We start from the raw sequence: 12,593 nt of genomic DNA, 5'->3' as shown, positions 1-12,593 counted from the left end.
CTTTCAGTGGGTGATTTGTATAGTATGGGAATTACCTCTCAATAAAGTTAAGATTTTAAAAGTTTAACAGTTAAATAAAATGTGCTCTATCTTTCTACCTGGAAAGGTATTCCTTCATAACGACCAGACCCAGAAGGCCAGCTTTGAAGTTAGAGCTCCTGGCATCCTTGGATCCTGCGTGGGAATGTGGCCACACAGGGAGAGCCAGGCTGGCCCTCACCCCGCCCCCCCCCCCCACTTTGCCTTCCTACCTCAGCTCTTCCTGAACCTTGAGAGGCTTCATGAGCACGCAGGTGACTCTTCTAGGGAGGCCAGACCCAGGGAAGACGTCATCACATGCCCAAATTGGCTGGTGGCCTTTTTTTAAAATTTTTTATTACAGAATAGTTGATTTACAATGTTGTGTTAGTTCCAGGTGTACAGCAAAGTGAATCAGCTACACATATACATATATCCACTCTTTTTTAGATTGTTTTCCCCTATACGCCATTACAGAGTATTGAGTAGAGTTCCCTGTGCTATACAGTAGGTCCTTATTAGTTACTTATTTTATGTATAGTAGTATGGACCTAGAGATTGTCATACTGAGTGAAGTATGTCAGACAGAGAAAGACAAATATCATATGATACCGCTTTTATGTGGAATCTAAAAAAATGGTACAAAGGACTTATTTACAAAACAGAAATGGAGTTACAGATGTAGAAAACAAACTATGATTACCAGGGGGGCAAGGGGAGAGGGATAAATTGGGAGACTGGGGCTGGCGGCCTTTGGACCAGGGGATTCAAGAGCCTGGTACAGAGCAGTGCTATAAAATAGAGCATTCTGTGAAGTTGGAAATGCTCTGTATCTGTACCGTCCAATACGGCAGTCACTAGCTCGGGTGGCAACTGAGCACTTGAAATGTGGCTAGTGTACCTGAGGAACGGAATTATTTATTTAAAAAAAAGTTTTAATTTATGTATTTATCTTTAAAATTTTATTTATTTATTTTTGGCCACGTTGGGTCTTTGTTGCTGTGCGCTGGCTTTCTCTCTAGTTGTGCTGAGCGGGGACTACTCTTCGTTGCGGTGTGCGGGCTTCCTATTGTGGTGGTTTCTCTTGCTGCAGAGCACGGGCTCTAGGTGCACGGGCTTCAGTAGTTGTGGCGCGCGGGCTGAGTAGTTGTGGCTCACAGTCTCTAGAGCGCAGGTTCAGTAGTTGTGGCGCACGGGCTTAGTTGCTCTGCGGCGTGTGGGATCTTCCCGGACCAGGGCTGGAACCCATGTCCCCTGCATTGGCAGGCGGATTCTTAACCACTGCACCACCAGGGAAGTCCCAGGAACGGAATTTTCCAATTGAAAAATTGTTATCAAGTAACTTTTAAATTGTCACACGTGGCTAGCGGCTACCAGAGGTCTAGAAAGTGTGCTGGGGTGGGACTCTGAATGGACATGTCCTGTTGTCTCCATCCCACAGGGAGGGAGCCGGCAGGAGGAGAATCAGAATAGGGCTCTCAGGTCTCAGGAAGATACTGGAGAAGGAGATGAGATTTGTTCTGAGAAGGAGGGGACTTCCCTGGTGGTCCAGTGGTTAAGAATCTGCCTTCCAATGCAGGGAACAAGGGTTCGATCCCAGGTCGGGGAACTAAGATCCCACAGGCCGTGGGGCAACTAAGCCTGTGCGCTCTAGAGCCTGCACGCCACAACTAGAGAGCCCCGCGCACAGCAATGAAAGTCCTGTGAGCCACAACTAAGACCCAACGCAGCCAAATAAATAAATAAATAAAAGAAGGAAACCGCCATATAAGGCCACTTATCCCTGGCCAGCGAGCTCTCCAGATCTCTGAGGAGAGAGGCAGATGGCTGTGGGCTGGGGGAAGGGGCGTGACTCAAGGGCACCCCCAGACAAGTCCTCCTGAGATTTTTGCGGGGACCTGTTTCACATGAGAGGCCTGCTTTGGTAGTTCAGGCCTGCTAGGACTGTGGGTATTGGCAGACGGAGAAGACTCTGTTATTTTTTTCTTCCAAGGCCATGTGAACGGGGCAGGCCGTGTGCATAGTTTCCATGGCATAATGGGACTAGAAAGCCCTGTGTGTCTGTGGGGGAGGGGTGAGGAGGGGCCCTCAGCCGGACCTCAGTCAGAACTGGGCACAAGCCCAGGAGGCACTTTCCCTGGAAATTCCTGCAGGGAGGGTCCTGAGCCGTGAGTCGGGGAGCACCACGCCTGGCTGGCTGAGCCTTTGGAAGCTTGTTCGGTTGCTGATGGAGGTGAGAGTGTTGGCTCTTCCGGATGCCTGGACGCGAGGTAGAGGAAAGATAATGGCCGAGAACTGGGCCAGGGGGAGGCTCAGGCAGAACACAGGAGACGGATTCACCGGGACGCAAAGCAGAGGCAGGCGAAGGAGGGCAGCCTCTCAGCACTTGGCTGTGGGGTCCCACCTGCAGAAGAGAAGCTGCCTGCAGGCTGGCTGGGGCCCATCCCTGGGGAGGAAGTGAATAGGATCATTTGCCCAGAGCGATTCTAGGCAGGTTCCCTGAACACTTTTGCTGCTGGAGAAAGGATGTCTCTAAAGAAAAGAGGCCACCCTGCCAGCCCTCAAAAACTGGGGATGCAGAGAAGTCAGGGATGCAGAGTGTGGGCTAGCATTAATCAAGCATCTCTGTACTAGGTACCAGGCTCTGTGCTAAGCGTTTTGCACTTCTGATCTCATTTGGAACAATATAGATTAATAATCATTGTAATAGCTGATATTTCTTGAGTGTTTACCAAGGGACCAGACATCAATCCATTTAATCTTTACAACCCCTTGTCTCTGGAGTGAGGGAAGCTATGCCTCATCTATAATTTTGCCCCAAGTCGCTCAGCCAGAAAACATCCCAGTTGGAATTTGAACCCAGACACTGACCCCACACACTTGCTCTTAAACCACTGATTTTCCTTACAGTTGTTCTGGATGTAATGTAGATTTGGGGATGCTCTATCCTGGGGCCTTTGAAATGATCCCTTAGCTCTGAATTATCCAGCTTGTCCCAAAGTTCCTGCTTCCTTCTCTCTCCTGGCTCTTTGGGGTCTCAAAGCCTGGAGTCTCAAAGTCTCCCTGTCCTTAGACAGTGGCTGTCCCTTCACTTGCTCTGGGTTTGTTGTGACGTGCAGGCCGGCTGCCCTGGGCCACGGAGGTTGCCCTAGACAATCCCGCCTTTCTGAGGGGCGAGATGGTCTCGGGTCTCAGGCCACAGCCGGCACACACAATGCCGTCTCTCTCCGCCAGGGCAGAAAGGCGTATTATTGCGGTCGGGTGACTCGGGCCCCGCTGGGGTGATGTTTGTGGTCTGTACATCCCCCACCAGGCGCCTGCCCACGCCAGCCAGCTGGCCAGAGGCTCCAGGGAGGGGGCGCGCGGCACTCAGGGCCTGGGGAGTCCCTTCCTCTTGAGGCTCCTGCCTTGCCTCCCAGATCAGACTTGTCCCTTGCCCTCCATCCTCTCCCGTAGATCCTTTGCCAGACTATGTCTCACACTCCCAAGTCTGTGATGCTCTTACTTCTGGGAAAGCACATAGCATTGTGCCTGGTACCACAGGCCCCCACAAATGTGACTTTCTCTTCTGTTTTCCTTTTCTGGCTTCTCATGTTTGCACTTTATGCAGGTTGGAGATCACTTTGTCATCAGGAATTTTGACAAAGACCCCGAAAACAAGTGTGTTCTTAATAGCAGTAGCAGCCACAGTTTACTAAGCCATCAACATGTGCCAGGCACAGGGCCAAACCCATATCCTCATGACAGCCCCGGGAGGCCGTGCTCTTTCCAGTCCCACGTGAAGTGTGAGAACAGGAGGCTCAGGGGACTGGAGTGACTTGCCCAAGGTGGCAAAGCTAGTATGTGGTGCCCCTGGGAGTGAAGCTCAGCCCTGAGTTCAAGCACGAGCAATAGACCATTGTTACAGTGCCTGGATTTGTTTCCCAGGGCTCCAAAAACTAGGTGGCCTAGAACAACGGACATTTATTGTCTCACAGTTGTGGAGGCTAGAAGTCGGAGATCAAGGTACCGATAGGGTTGGCTCCTTCTGAGGGCTGTGAGGGAGACTCTGCTCCCCTCCTCTCCCCCAGCTCCTGGTGGCTTGCTGGCAACCTCTGGTGCTCCGTGGCTTGGAGATGCATCAGCCCAATATCTACCTTCATCTTCACCTGGTGTCCTCCTTGTGTGTGTGTCTGTCTCTGCATGCAAATTTTCTCTTATTGTTAGGACACCAGTTGTGTTAGGTTAGGGCCCACCTTAATGACATCATTTTTATTTGACCATCTGCAAAGACCTTGTTTCCAGGGCTTCCCTGGTGGCACAGTGGTTAAGAATCTGCCTGCCAATGCAGGGGACACGGGTTCAGCCCTGGTCTGGGAAGATCCCACCTGCTGTGGAGCAACTAAGCCCATGCGCCACAACTACTGAGCCTGCGCTCTAGAGCCCGCGAGCCACAACCGCTGAGCCCAAGTGCTGCAGCTACTGAAGCCCGTGCACCTAGAGCCCGTGCTCCACAACAAGAGAAGCCACCGCAATCAGAAGCCCGCACACTGCAATGAAGAGTAGCCCCCACTTGCCACAACTAGAGAAAGCCCGTGCACAGCAACGAAGATGCAACGCAGTCAAAAATAAATAAATAGTTAAAAAAAAAAGACTTTGTTTCCAAATAAAGTCACATTCACAGGTACAGGAGGTTAGGACTTCAATATCTTTTGGAAGGACACAATTCAATTCATAACAGTGTCTTTCCCTGCTCAGTACCTTGGTGGCTCAGACTTTCTTCAGAGGAGGTAATGCTTCCCTCAGCTCCACGGGCAAGAGAAGCCTGTTTCTAGGACCACTTTCACCTTGGTCACACGCTGTACACATACACACGTACACATACACACACACACACACACACACACACAGATGGCAATTGTCATGTCGACTAAAGAAAATGCACAACCTAAAAGTTGAGAATTGCATTTTTTTTTTTCAGTTGATAGTCAGGACAGTGGCTGGACTGCCACATTAATATCTGGATCCCATGGAGAGAGGGGCACATCCAGCCAAGGCACGGCATGGAGGGCGCCAGGTGCCGCAGCAGGATGGACAGGAGACAGCCAGCAGTGCAGACACTCAGCCCTCTGAGTCCAGCAGATCTGTTCTGAAAACATGCCCCATTTCCCCACCAACCCCTCTCAGACTCATCCCCCTTTGCCTCCCTTCCCTTGGCTTCCAGTCTCCCTGTAGTCGAGGGACAGAGGCAGGGGCCCATCTCTGAGCTCTAGCATTTGGCCCAGAAGCGATTATTTATGGAGCACCGAGGGCAAAGGGAGGCAGCTGGCCAGCTTGCGAGCTGTGATGTGAATTCTTCCATCTGTACCTCCACCTCCACCCAAGTTTTCCCACCTGGTTAGTTCCTGTTCCTGCTGAGTCTCAGGTAAGAAGCCCCCACTCATCAGGTATAGGTGGGGCAAGGGGAGGCCCCAGCTGGGGGTAGGTGCTTCCTGGGCCCCTGGCCTGGGGAATGCTGTCTCTGCAGGCTTTCAGCCCACAGGGGCTCTTCTAGCCCATGAGCCTTCTCCCCGAGCTCCTCCCCAAGCTCTCCCCCGGCCGCCCCAGCCTTCAACCCTAGTCCTCCCCTCCTCCCACGTCCCGTGGAGGCTCCTGTTCCATTTTCTGTCTCCTCAGTGTCTCACCCCGCTCCGTGATTGGTTTCCTCCTGTCAGGCCTCCCAGGCCACAGTGAACACACTCACACACGCTTTGCACAGTTACACACACACATGCTCACACCCACCCACACAAGCTCACACATGTTCACACACACCCAGACACACTTACCCACATGGGCACACACACTCTCACACAGGCTTGCATACTCACATACGTGCACATCTTCACATATGCCCACACATTCACACACACCTGTACTTTCTCTCACACACACTCACACACTCACCTACACACACGGCCTCATACATTCTCCTAGAACCTCCCTGCTAAGGGCTCTGCTACGCCCTGAGCAGGGGCTTCCTTGAGTTGGCTCCTTAGTGTCTGCTTATAAATGGGTCCCCTGGGATTAAGCACCCACTGGTCTTACTGGAAGAAAGAAAACTGAGACAGAAAGAGAGGTTCAGCCTTCAGATCAAACCTAGAAGTCTGCTGGACTTTTGGGTTAAATCCCAGCTCCACCATTTCACGGCTGTGTGGACTGAGTACTTATTTCTCTGAGTCTCAATTTTCTTATTTGGAAAGTGGGGATAATGGTCTGCATTTCACAGAGTTGTGCTAAAACTAGAAAATGAATTAGAAAGATATAGCCTGGCATAAAAGAAGCATTTGTTATTATTTATTTCAAAATTCAGTTGTATTTACATTTAAAAATAAGTAAGTCACATGATTCAAAATTCAAAAGGCAGAAAAGGATATACATCCAAGTCCCCCTCTCATCCTATTTCCGAACCACTTAGCCTCCTTCCACATAACCACAGAATCATTGTTCTGGACCTCACTTTTCTCACTTAACAATATATCTTGGAGAATGTTCCATATCAGTACATAAAGGGCTTCCCCACTGTTTTATGGCTGCATTGAATTACATTATGTGGAGGTACCATCATTTATTTAACCAGTTCTCAATGGACGAGACATTTAGGTTGTTTCCAACCTTTTCCTATTTCAAACAAACCTGCAGTGAAGAATCTTGTACAGACATCATTTCCCACAGGTGTGAGTGTATCCATTAACACAGCAAATATTGTCAAATGGACGATAAAAGCTACTTTTCCTGGCACGTGGGTCACTCCTCTTTCACAGGCTCTCATTTCTACAACCAAAAAGTCTTTTTTTAAAAAATTAATTTATTTTCTTTATTTTTTTGGCTGCATAAGGTCTGAGTTGTGGCACATGGGATCTCTTTGTTGAGGCATGCGGGATCTTTCGTTGCGGTGCATAGGAGTACAAGTGACATAAGTTGGAGGTGGAAGGGGACATCTTGGTGGAAAGATAGGTAAGGGCCCTAGTAAACTCATTTTAAGGAGCTAGGAGACTATTGAAAATGGACCTGACCAGCAGTCAAGGGAGCTTTAAGTACATTGTTTAAAGTTACAAAGATAACCGGTAGAATAACTGAAAATTGTCATGACTAAAAACAAGAGGATTGGGGAGAAGGGTGGCGGTTGGGTAGTGGGCTAAATCCTCATCTTTCTTAGGCAGTAGTCAGAGACATCTGAGGTTGAGAATCAAAGTTGAGCAATAGATTCCTTGGCGGTAGGGTGATGCCCATCTAAAAGCAGAGAAGTGTAAAGCCAGCTGTCTCTGGAAAGGAAGACCAGAGTAGGGCAGGGAAGTGTCACTATTCCCTATAACCCCTATCATACCACATTAAAATGATGTGCAGGTTTTACTTTCACAAAACTTACAAGAAATTCTTTCTCAATTTTCCACCTTTTCTGTAAAGGGCATGAATGATGATGATAATGAATGATAAGAGAATATAGGAAAAGCTTAATTAATTAATAATTGTAAATTTTTGATTGTGGTAGAAACACATGACAAAACCTACCATCTTAACCATTTTTAAGTTTACAGCTCAATAGTGTTAATTATATTCACGATGTTGTACAATAGACCTCTAGAACACTTTCCTCTTGTGAAACTGAAACTCTATACCTATTGTACAACAGCTCCTCATTTCCCCTCCCCCCAACCCCCAGCAACCACCATTTTTTCTGTTTTTATGAACTTGACTACTTCAGATATCTCATATAAGTGAAATCATACAATATCTGTCTTATTTCACTTAGCATAATGTCCTCAAATTTCATCCATGCTGTAATATGTGACGGGGTTTCCCTCATTTTTAAGGCTGACTAATATTCCATTGTATGTGTGTATCACATTTTCTTCATCTATCATCTGTGGATGAACCCTTGAGTTGCTTCCACCTTTTAGATACTGCAGATAACGCTGCAATGAACATGGATGGATGTGTGAGCTTGATTTATTTCTAAAAGAGGATACCCCAACTAGATGCAGAAACTATGGTCAGAGAAGACCCATAAATTGTTTAAGTCCCTCTTGGACTAGAGCAAGCCCAGGGCATGCACTCTTGGGTTCCTGCCTTCACTCTCCTGACAGCTAGGAGTTGGTCAAAGCTCGACTTGTTGAGATGGTCTATAAGCTAGAGGAAGCATGAATGGCATGAAAGGTACATGGAAAGGAGCCAAGTTGGCATCAGCCTGGCACATAGTCCTGTTTGCCACCCATCCACCTCTACAGTACTTCTCACTGTTGGTGTTCTCCCAGCCCCACCCATATCTACCCAGTGCCCTAGTCTGTCTTCTGGTGCCTGTGAGCAGCTGTGATCTGAGTTCAATGCAAAAGCATTTGATTAATTATCTTACTTTCCCACAAGCTCACTTTTTTTCTTTGAGTCTTAGGCCTGTGTCTTGATGTAAATTTGCAGGGCTGGTTGAGGGCTCTCCTGGGGTATTATCAGGACCCATTCACCTAGTCCCTTGACCGTCCTGGGAGAGCAGATCCCTTTCTGGACTGGAGGCTGTGGGTGGAGCCATGTCACTAGTGCTGGCTAGCTTGGATGGTTTCCCACTGTGTTAGGTGACAGATTGTTCTTGGACAGGAAATTATTTAAGTTCAGCTTTTTCTCTGATGATTTGGGAGGCACTCAGTCAACACGTGTGGAACTGAAATCCCGCAGGGACCTCGCCATTAATGGACATGTGAGCTGGGGTCCTCGGCAGGGCATGAGATACTTCCTACAGTGGGAGAAGTGTGTGGGGTGTGGGGTACGGGGTCTCCAAAATCATGGGGTGGAGGCAGGGAGTTCCCTATGGGGCTACTGGGAGGCGTGGAAGTAATTTCCTTCCTCAGTGGACTGTGGTGTTGGGGCCACCTGGTAGCCTCAGATGACCTTTTGTGAGGTCCTTTTCCGAAGCAGTGGCTCTCAGACGGGGAGGCTGGGTGACAGTTGCAAGAGTTCAGGCAGCTGATGTCTGTGTCTAGGAAAGAAGTTGACACAAGGGGTCTTCCCTGTTTCCCATTCTACACCATCTGCTTTTCCTGACGTAGATCGTCGATTGGGATGTTCTGTTCCAATTTATCCTGCCTCTTCTCTTCCAAGCCCTGGAGGTGGGTGAAGGAAGGATGTTCTCTAAGGCTTCTGGTCTAATACGTAGCCTCTAGCCACATGTGGCTATTGAAATTCAAATTCATTTCAATTAAATAAAATTAAAAATTCAGTTCCTCAGTTGCATTAACCACATTGCCAGTGGCTATCGTGATGGACACTCCAGACATAAAACGTTTCCATCATCACAGAAAGCTCTGTTGACAGGCTGCACTAAGCCTCCTCTCTTTTCTCCTCTCTGATTCTGATCTGGAGTGATTGGAAGCTGCTGCTTCCTTAAGCTGGGGCCCCCAGAGAATGTTGCCTATTGAGAATTTAAAAGCAGAGAATGGGCAGCATGGAAATGCCCTCAGTCCCCCACTCAGTATTGAGTCCAAGGCAGCCTTGGGCTCTGAAATCTTGCTCTTCCTGAGTGTGGCACCTACGGTCCTGAAAGCTGCCACCCAAACCCTTTAAGTGAGTTCTGGCCTGCAGCAGGGATTCTGTTCTACTCGCCACCAAATCCTTTTCATGAATTTTCCAGGGTATGAGGGTGTTCCTGACTAACCTGGTCTTCTGATCCAGATCTCTTTCCTAAAACACCACACCTCCTTGGGTGTTTATCCAGTTACTAACCCTGCTGCAGTGTCCTCTGATAGACACCTGTTGTCTGTAGGTGAGCTCTCCTGGCAATTAATCATTTGTCTCCCTGTGAAAAGAGTCTGGCCATTAGGGTTGGAAGGAAGTGGGGGCATGTGTCTATCTGGGAAGTAATAGGGGATGAGGTTTTTCCAGAATAATGCAACACAGCATTGCCTTCTTCCTCATATCTGTCCAAGGTTGTCCTTTTTGCCTTTCAGATCCACCCCTCAGCACCACATATTCCCCACATGACAGCCAGGTTTGGGACTCCATCAGTGAACCTCTTCTACCTGCTTTGTCAGGGACCCTGACAAGAGGCCAAGAAGAGGCCTAGGAGGGAATACTTCCTCTCGTTCCACTGGGGTTGATAAGCTCAGAGAATATGGATCTAGGGTTGATAGCAGCCAGCTTTCCTGCCTCCCAATGAGAGCCAACCTGTGAAGTGGATACCAGTAGAGTAGGAAAAGGGAGAGACAACAGAGCCCTGCAATATTATTAGAGCCAACTGTGCCTCGATATTTTGCAAACTAATGTACTTCCATACCTGGACTTTCCAGTTAATAAGAGACAATTAAAGCTGAAGACAACATAAAAGACAATTTTCTACTGGAGTTAGCTTGTGTTGAGTCTCTGTCACTTGCAAACAAAAAAAAAAAAAAAAAAAAACCCACCTACCTAATACAGAGTCATTAGGTCCAAATATTTGAGAGGAGGAAGCACCTGCATCTGCTGGAAGACCAAGGTCAGGTCCTCGCCATGACACCTGCGAGGAATGACAAGACTGAAATAACAAATGAACCAGAGGTGGGTCACACATACACCAGGGTCACACACAGACCAATCTTGACCATAGGCTTTGCTTCCCAGCACTGTCTTCTGCCCTTGATATTTCCTTTCCTCTTCAGCTTCCCACAGTCCTCCTTATCTCCGAAGACCTTATTAGAGCCCACATCTTCTAAGAAGGCTTCCCTGACCACCTCAGCCTCTACCCTCTGGCTTCTAGTATTAATTGTCATTATCAAAGAACCGTGAACCGTCTTATACTAATGTCTGCTTTCATTGTCTAGAATGGTACTTTAAAGATTTTACTGTTATATGTTTGCAGTTGGTCATTCTCTCTCACCTGGTCAAAGTCAGAGATGGGTCTGATGCTTTTGTGTCCCTGACAGGACCCAGCATAAGGCCTGGCACATAATTGCACCTCAGTGAATATTTGTGGATTAGAAACTTGTGGATACAATTGTGAGAGCCACAAGAGTCCGGTCTGTATGCAACTCTCCTCAGTGGGAAATAAACTCCACTTGTGTCCAGGATGACAGTGGGTTACATTCCTCTAGCAAAGCTAGAGTGAGTGGGGATAAAAGAAAAGGAGGAACAGGAAGAGAATGGAGAAGAGGTGAGGATGCAGATCTTTGCTGATGGCTGAGACCTTCCAGGGAAAGTCTCCTAGGTCCCCTGGGAGAGTGGAGAAGAGAAATGTCCCTGTGCCTCAGATTCCTCTGAACTTCCTGGGGGAGGAGTGTAGGCTAGAAGGGTGGGTGTGGGGTGGGAAAAGGCTCAGATCAGAATCAGCTCCTCTTTGGAAATGTCTTCAGAGATGGGGCAGGAGCCACGTGGGAGAAACCAGTGTTTTCACTCCATAGTCATTCCTCATTCTGGATCTATTTTAATGCAGCTGGAGATTATATTTTCCACCAGACCTAGGTCCAAATGGCATTTGACTATATCCCAAACATCCTACCCCAACCTTTAAAGCCTGGGATTTTTCAACACTGAAGCTAATATAATAATTTAAAGGTCTTTTGAGTGATGAGAAGATCTTTAATGTAAGCATATATCCTCATTCTTTGAAAGCTAACACTATTTGAATATATGCATTCTGAGTCATTCCTAAAAAGGGAGGGAATCTCTTTCCTCCCTTCAGGTGTGATAATAGTCACATCTGAGAGCATAGAAAATACTGCACAGTTAGGCCCTCAACTGTTCTCTAATTGTTTTCTGGCTCTTCCTCTTTTTTTTTTTTTTTTTTTGGGAACCCGTGTCCCCTGAATCGGCAGGGGTGTCCCCTGAATCGGCAGGCGGACTCTCAACCACTGCGCCACCAGGGAAGCCCTCTTCCTCTTTTTGATTTGGTTATACGTTTCCCTCCTGGGGCAATGCTATATCTTATTCTAAGTGTACATCTCCCAGCAACCAGGACACCGAATAAGTGACTATTGGATGGATGGATAGATGAGTGGATACTCAGTAAATACCTACCTACACAAACAAATAAACAACAACAAAATCTGTATTAGTCAGGGTACTCCACACAAACAGAACCAATAGGATGGAGATGGACATATACATGAAAAGATTTAATATAAGGTGTTGGCTTATGCAATTATGGAGGCTGAGAAATCCCATGATCTGCCATCTCCAAGCTGGAGACCCAGGAAAGCTGGTGGTGTGGTTGGAAGGCCTGAGAGCCAGAGCACCAGTGCTGTAGGTTCCAGTCCAAGTCTGAAGGCCTAAGACCCAGGAGTGCCGAGGATAGGAGATGATCAATGTCCTAGGTCAGCAGTCAGGCAGAGAGAGAATTCAAACTTCCTTCACCTTTTTGTTCTATGCAGGCCCCACATTGGGGAGGGCAATACACTTTACTCAGTCCACCAGTTCAGATGTTAATCTCTTCTGGAAATATCCTCACAGATAACCAAAAACAACATTTAACCAGATGTCTGGGCATCCTGTGATCTAGTCAAGTTGACATATAAAATTAACTCTCACAAACCCAAACATTTACCAAGCATTTATTATATCCCAGGCACATGCTAAGTACTTTACTGATATTATCTCAT

Source organism: Neophocaena asiaeorientalis, unplaced genomic scaffold (assembly GCF_003031525.2).
Source record: "Neophocaena asiaeorientalis asiaeorientalis breed wild unplaced genomic scaffold, Neophocaena_asiaeorientalis_V1.1 scaffold140, whole genome shotgun sequence".
Classification (NCBI taxonomy): domain Eukaryota; kingdom Metazoa; phylum Chordata; class Mammalia; order Artiodactyla; family Phocoenidae; genus Neophocaena; species Neophocaena asiaeorientalis.
The sequence above is the reverse complement of the archived record's forward strand: the minus strand, read 5'-3'. Positions refer to the sequence as shown.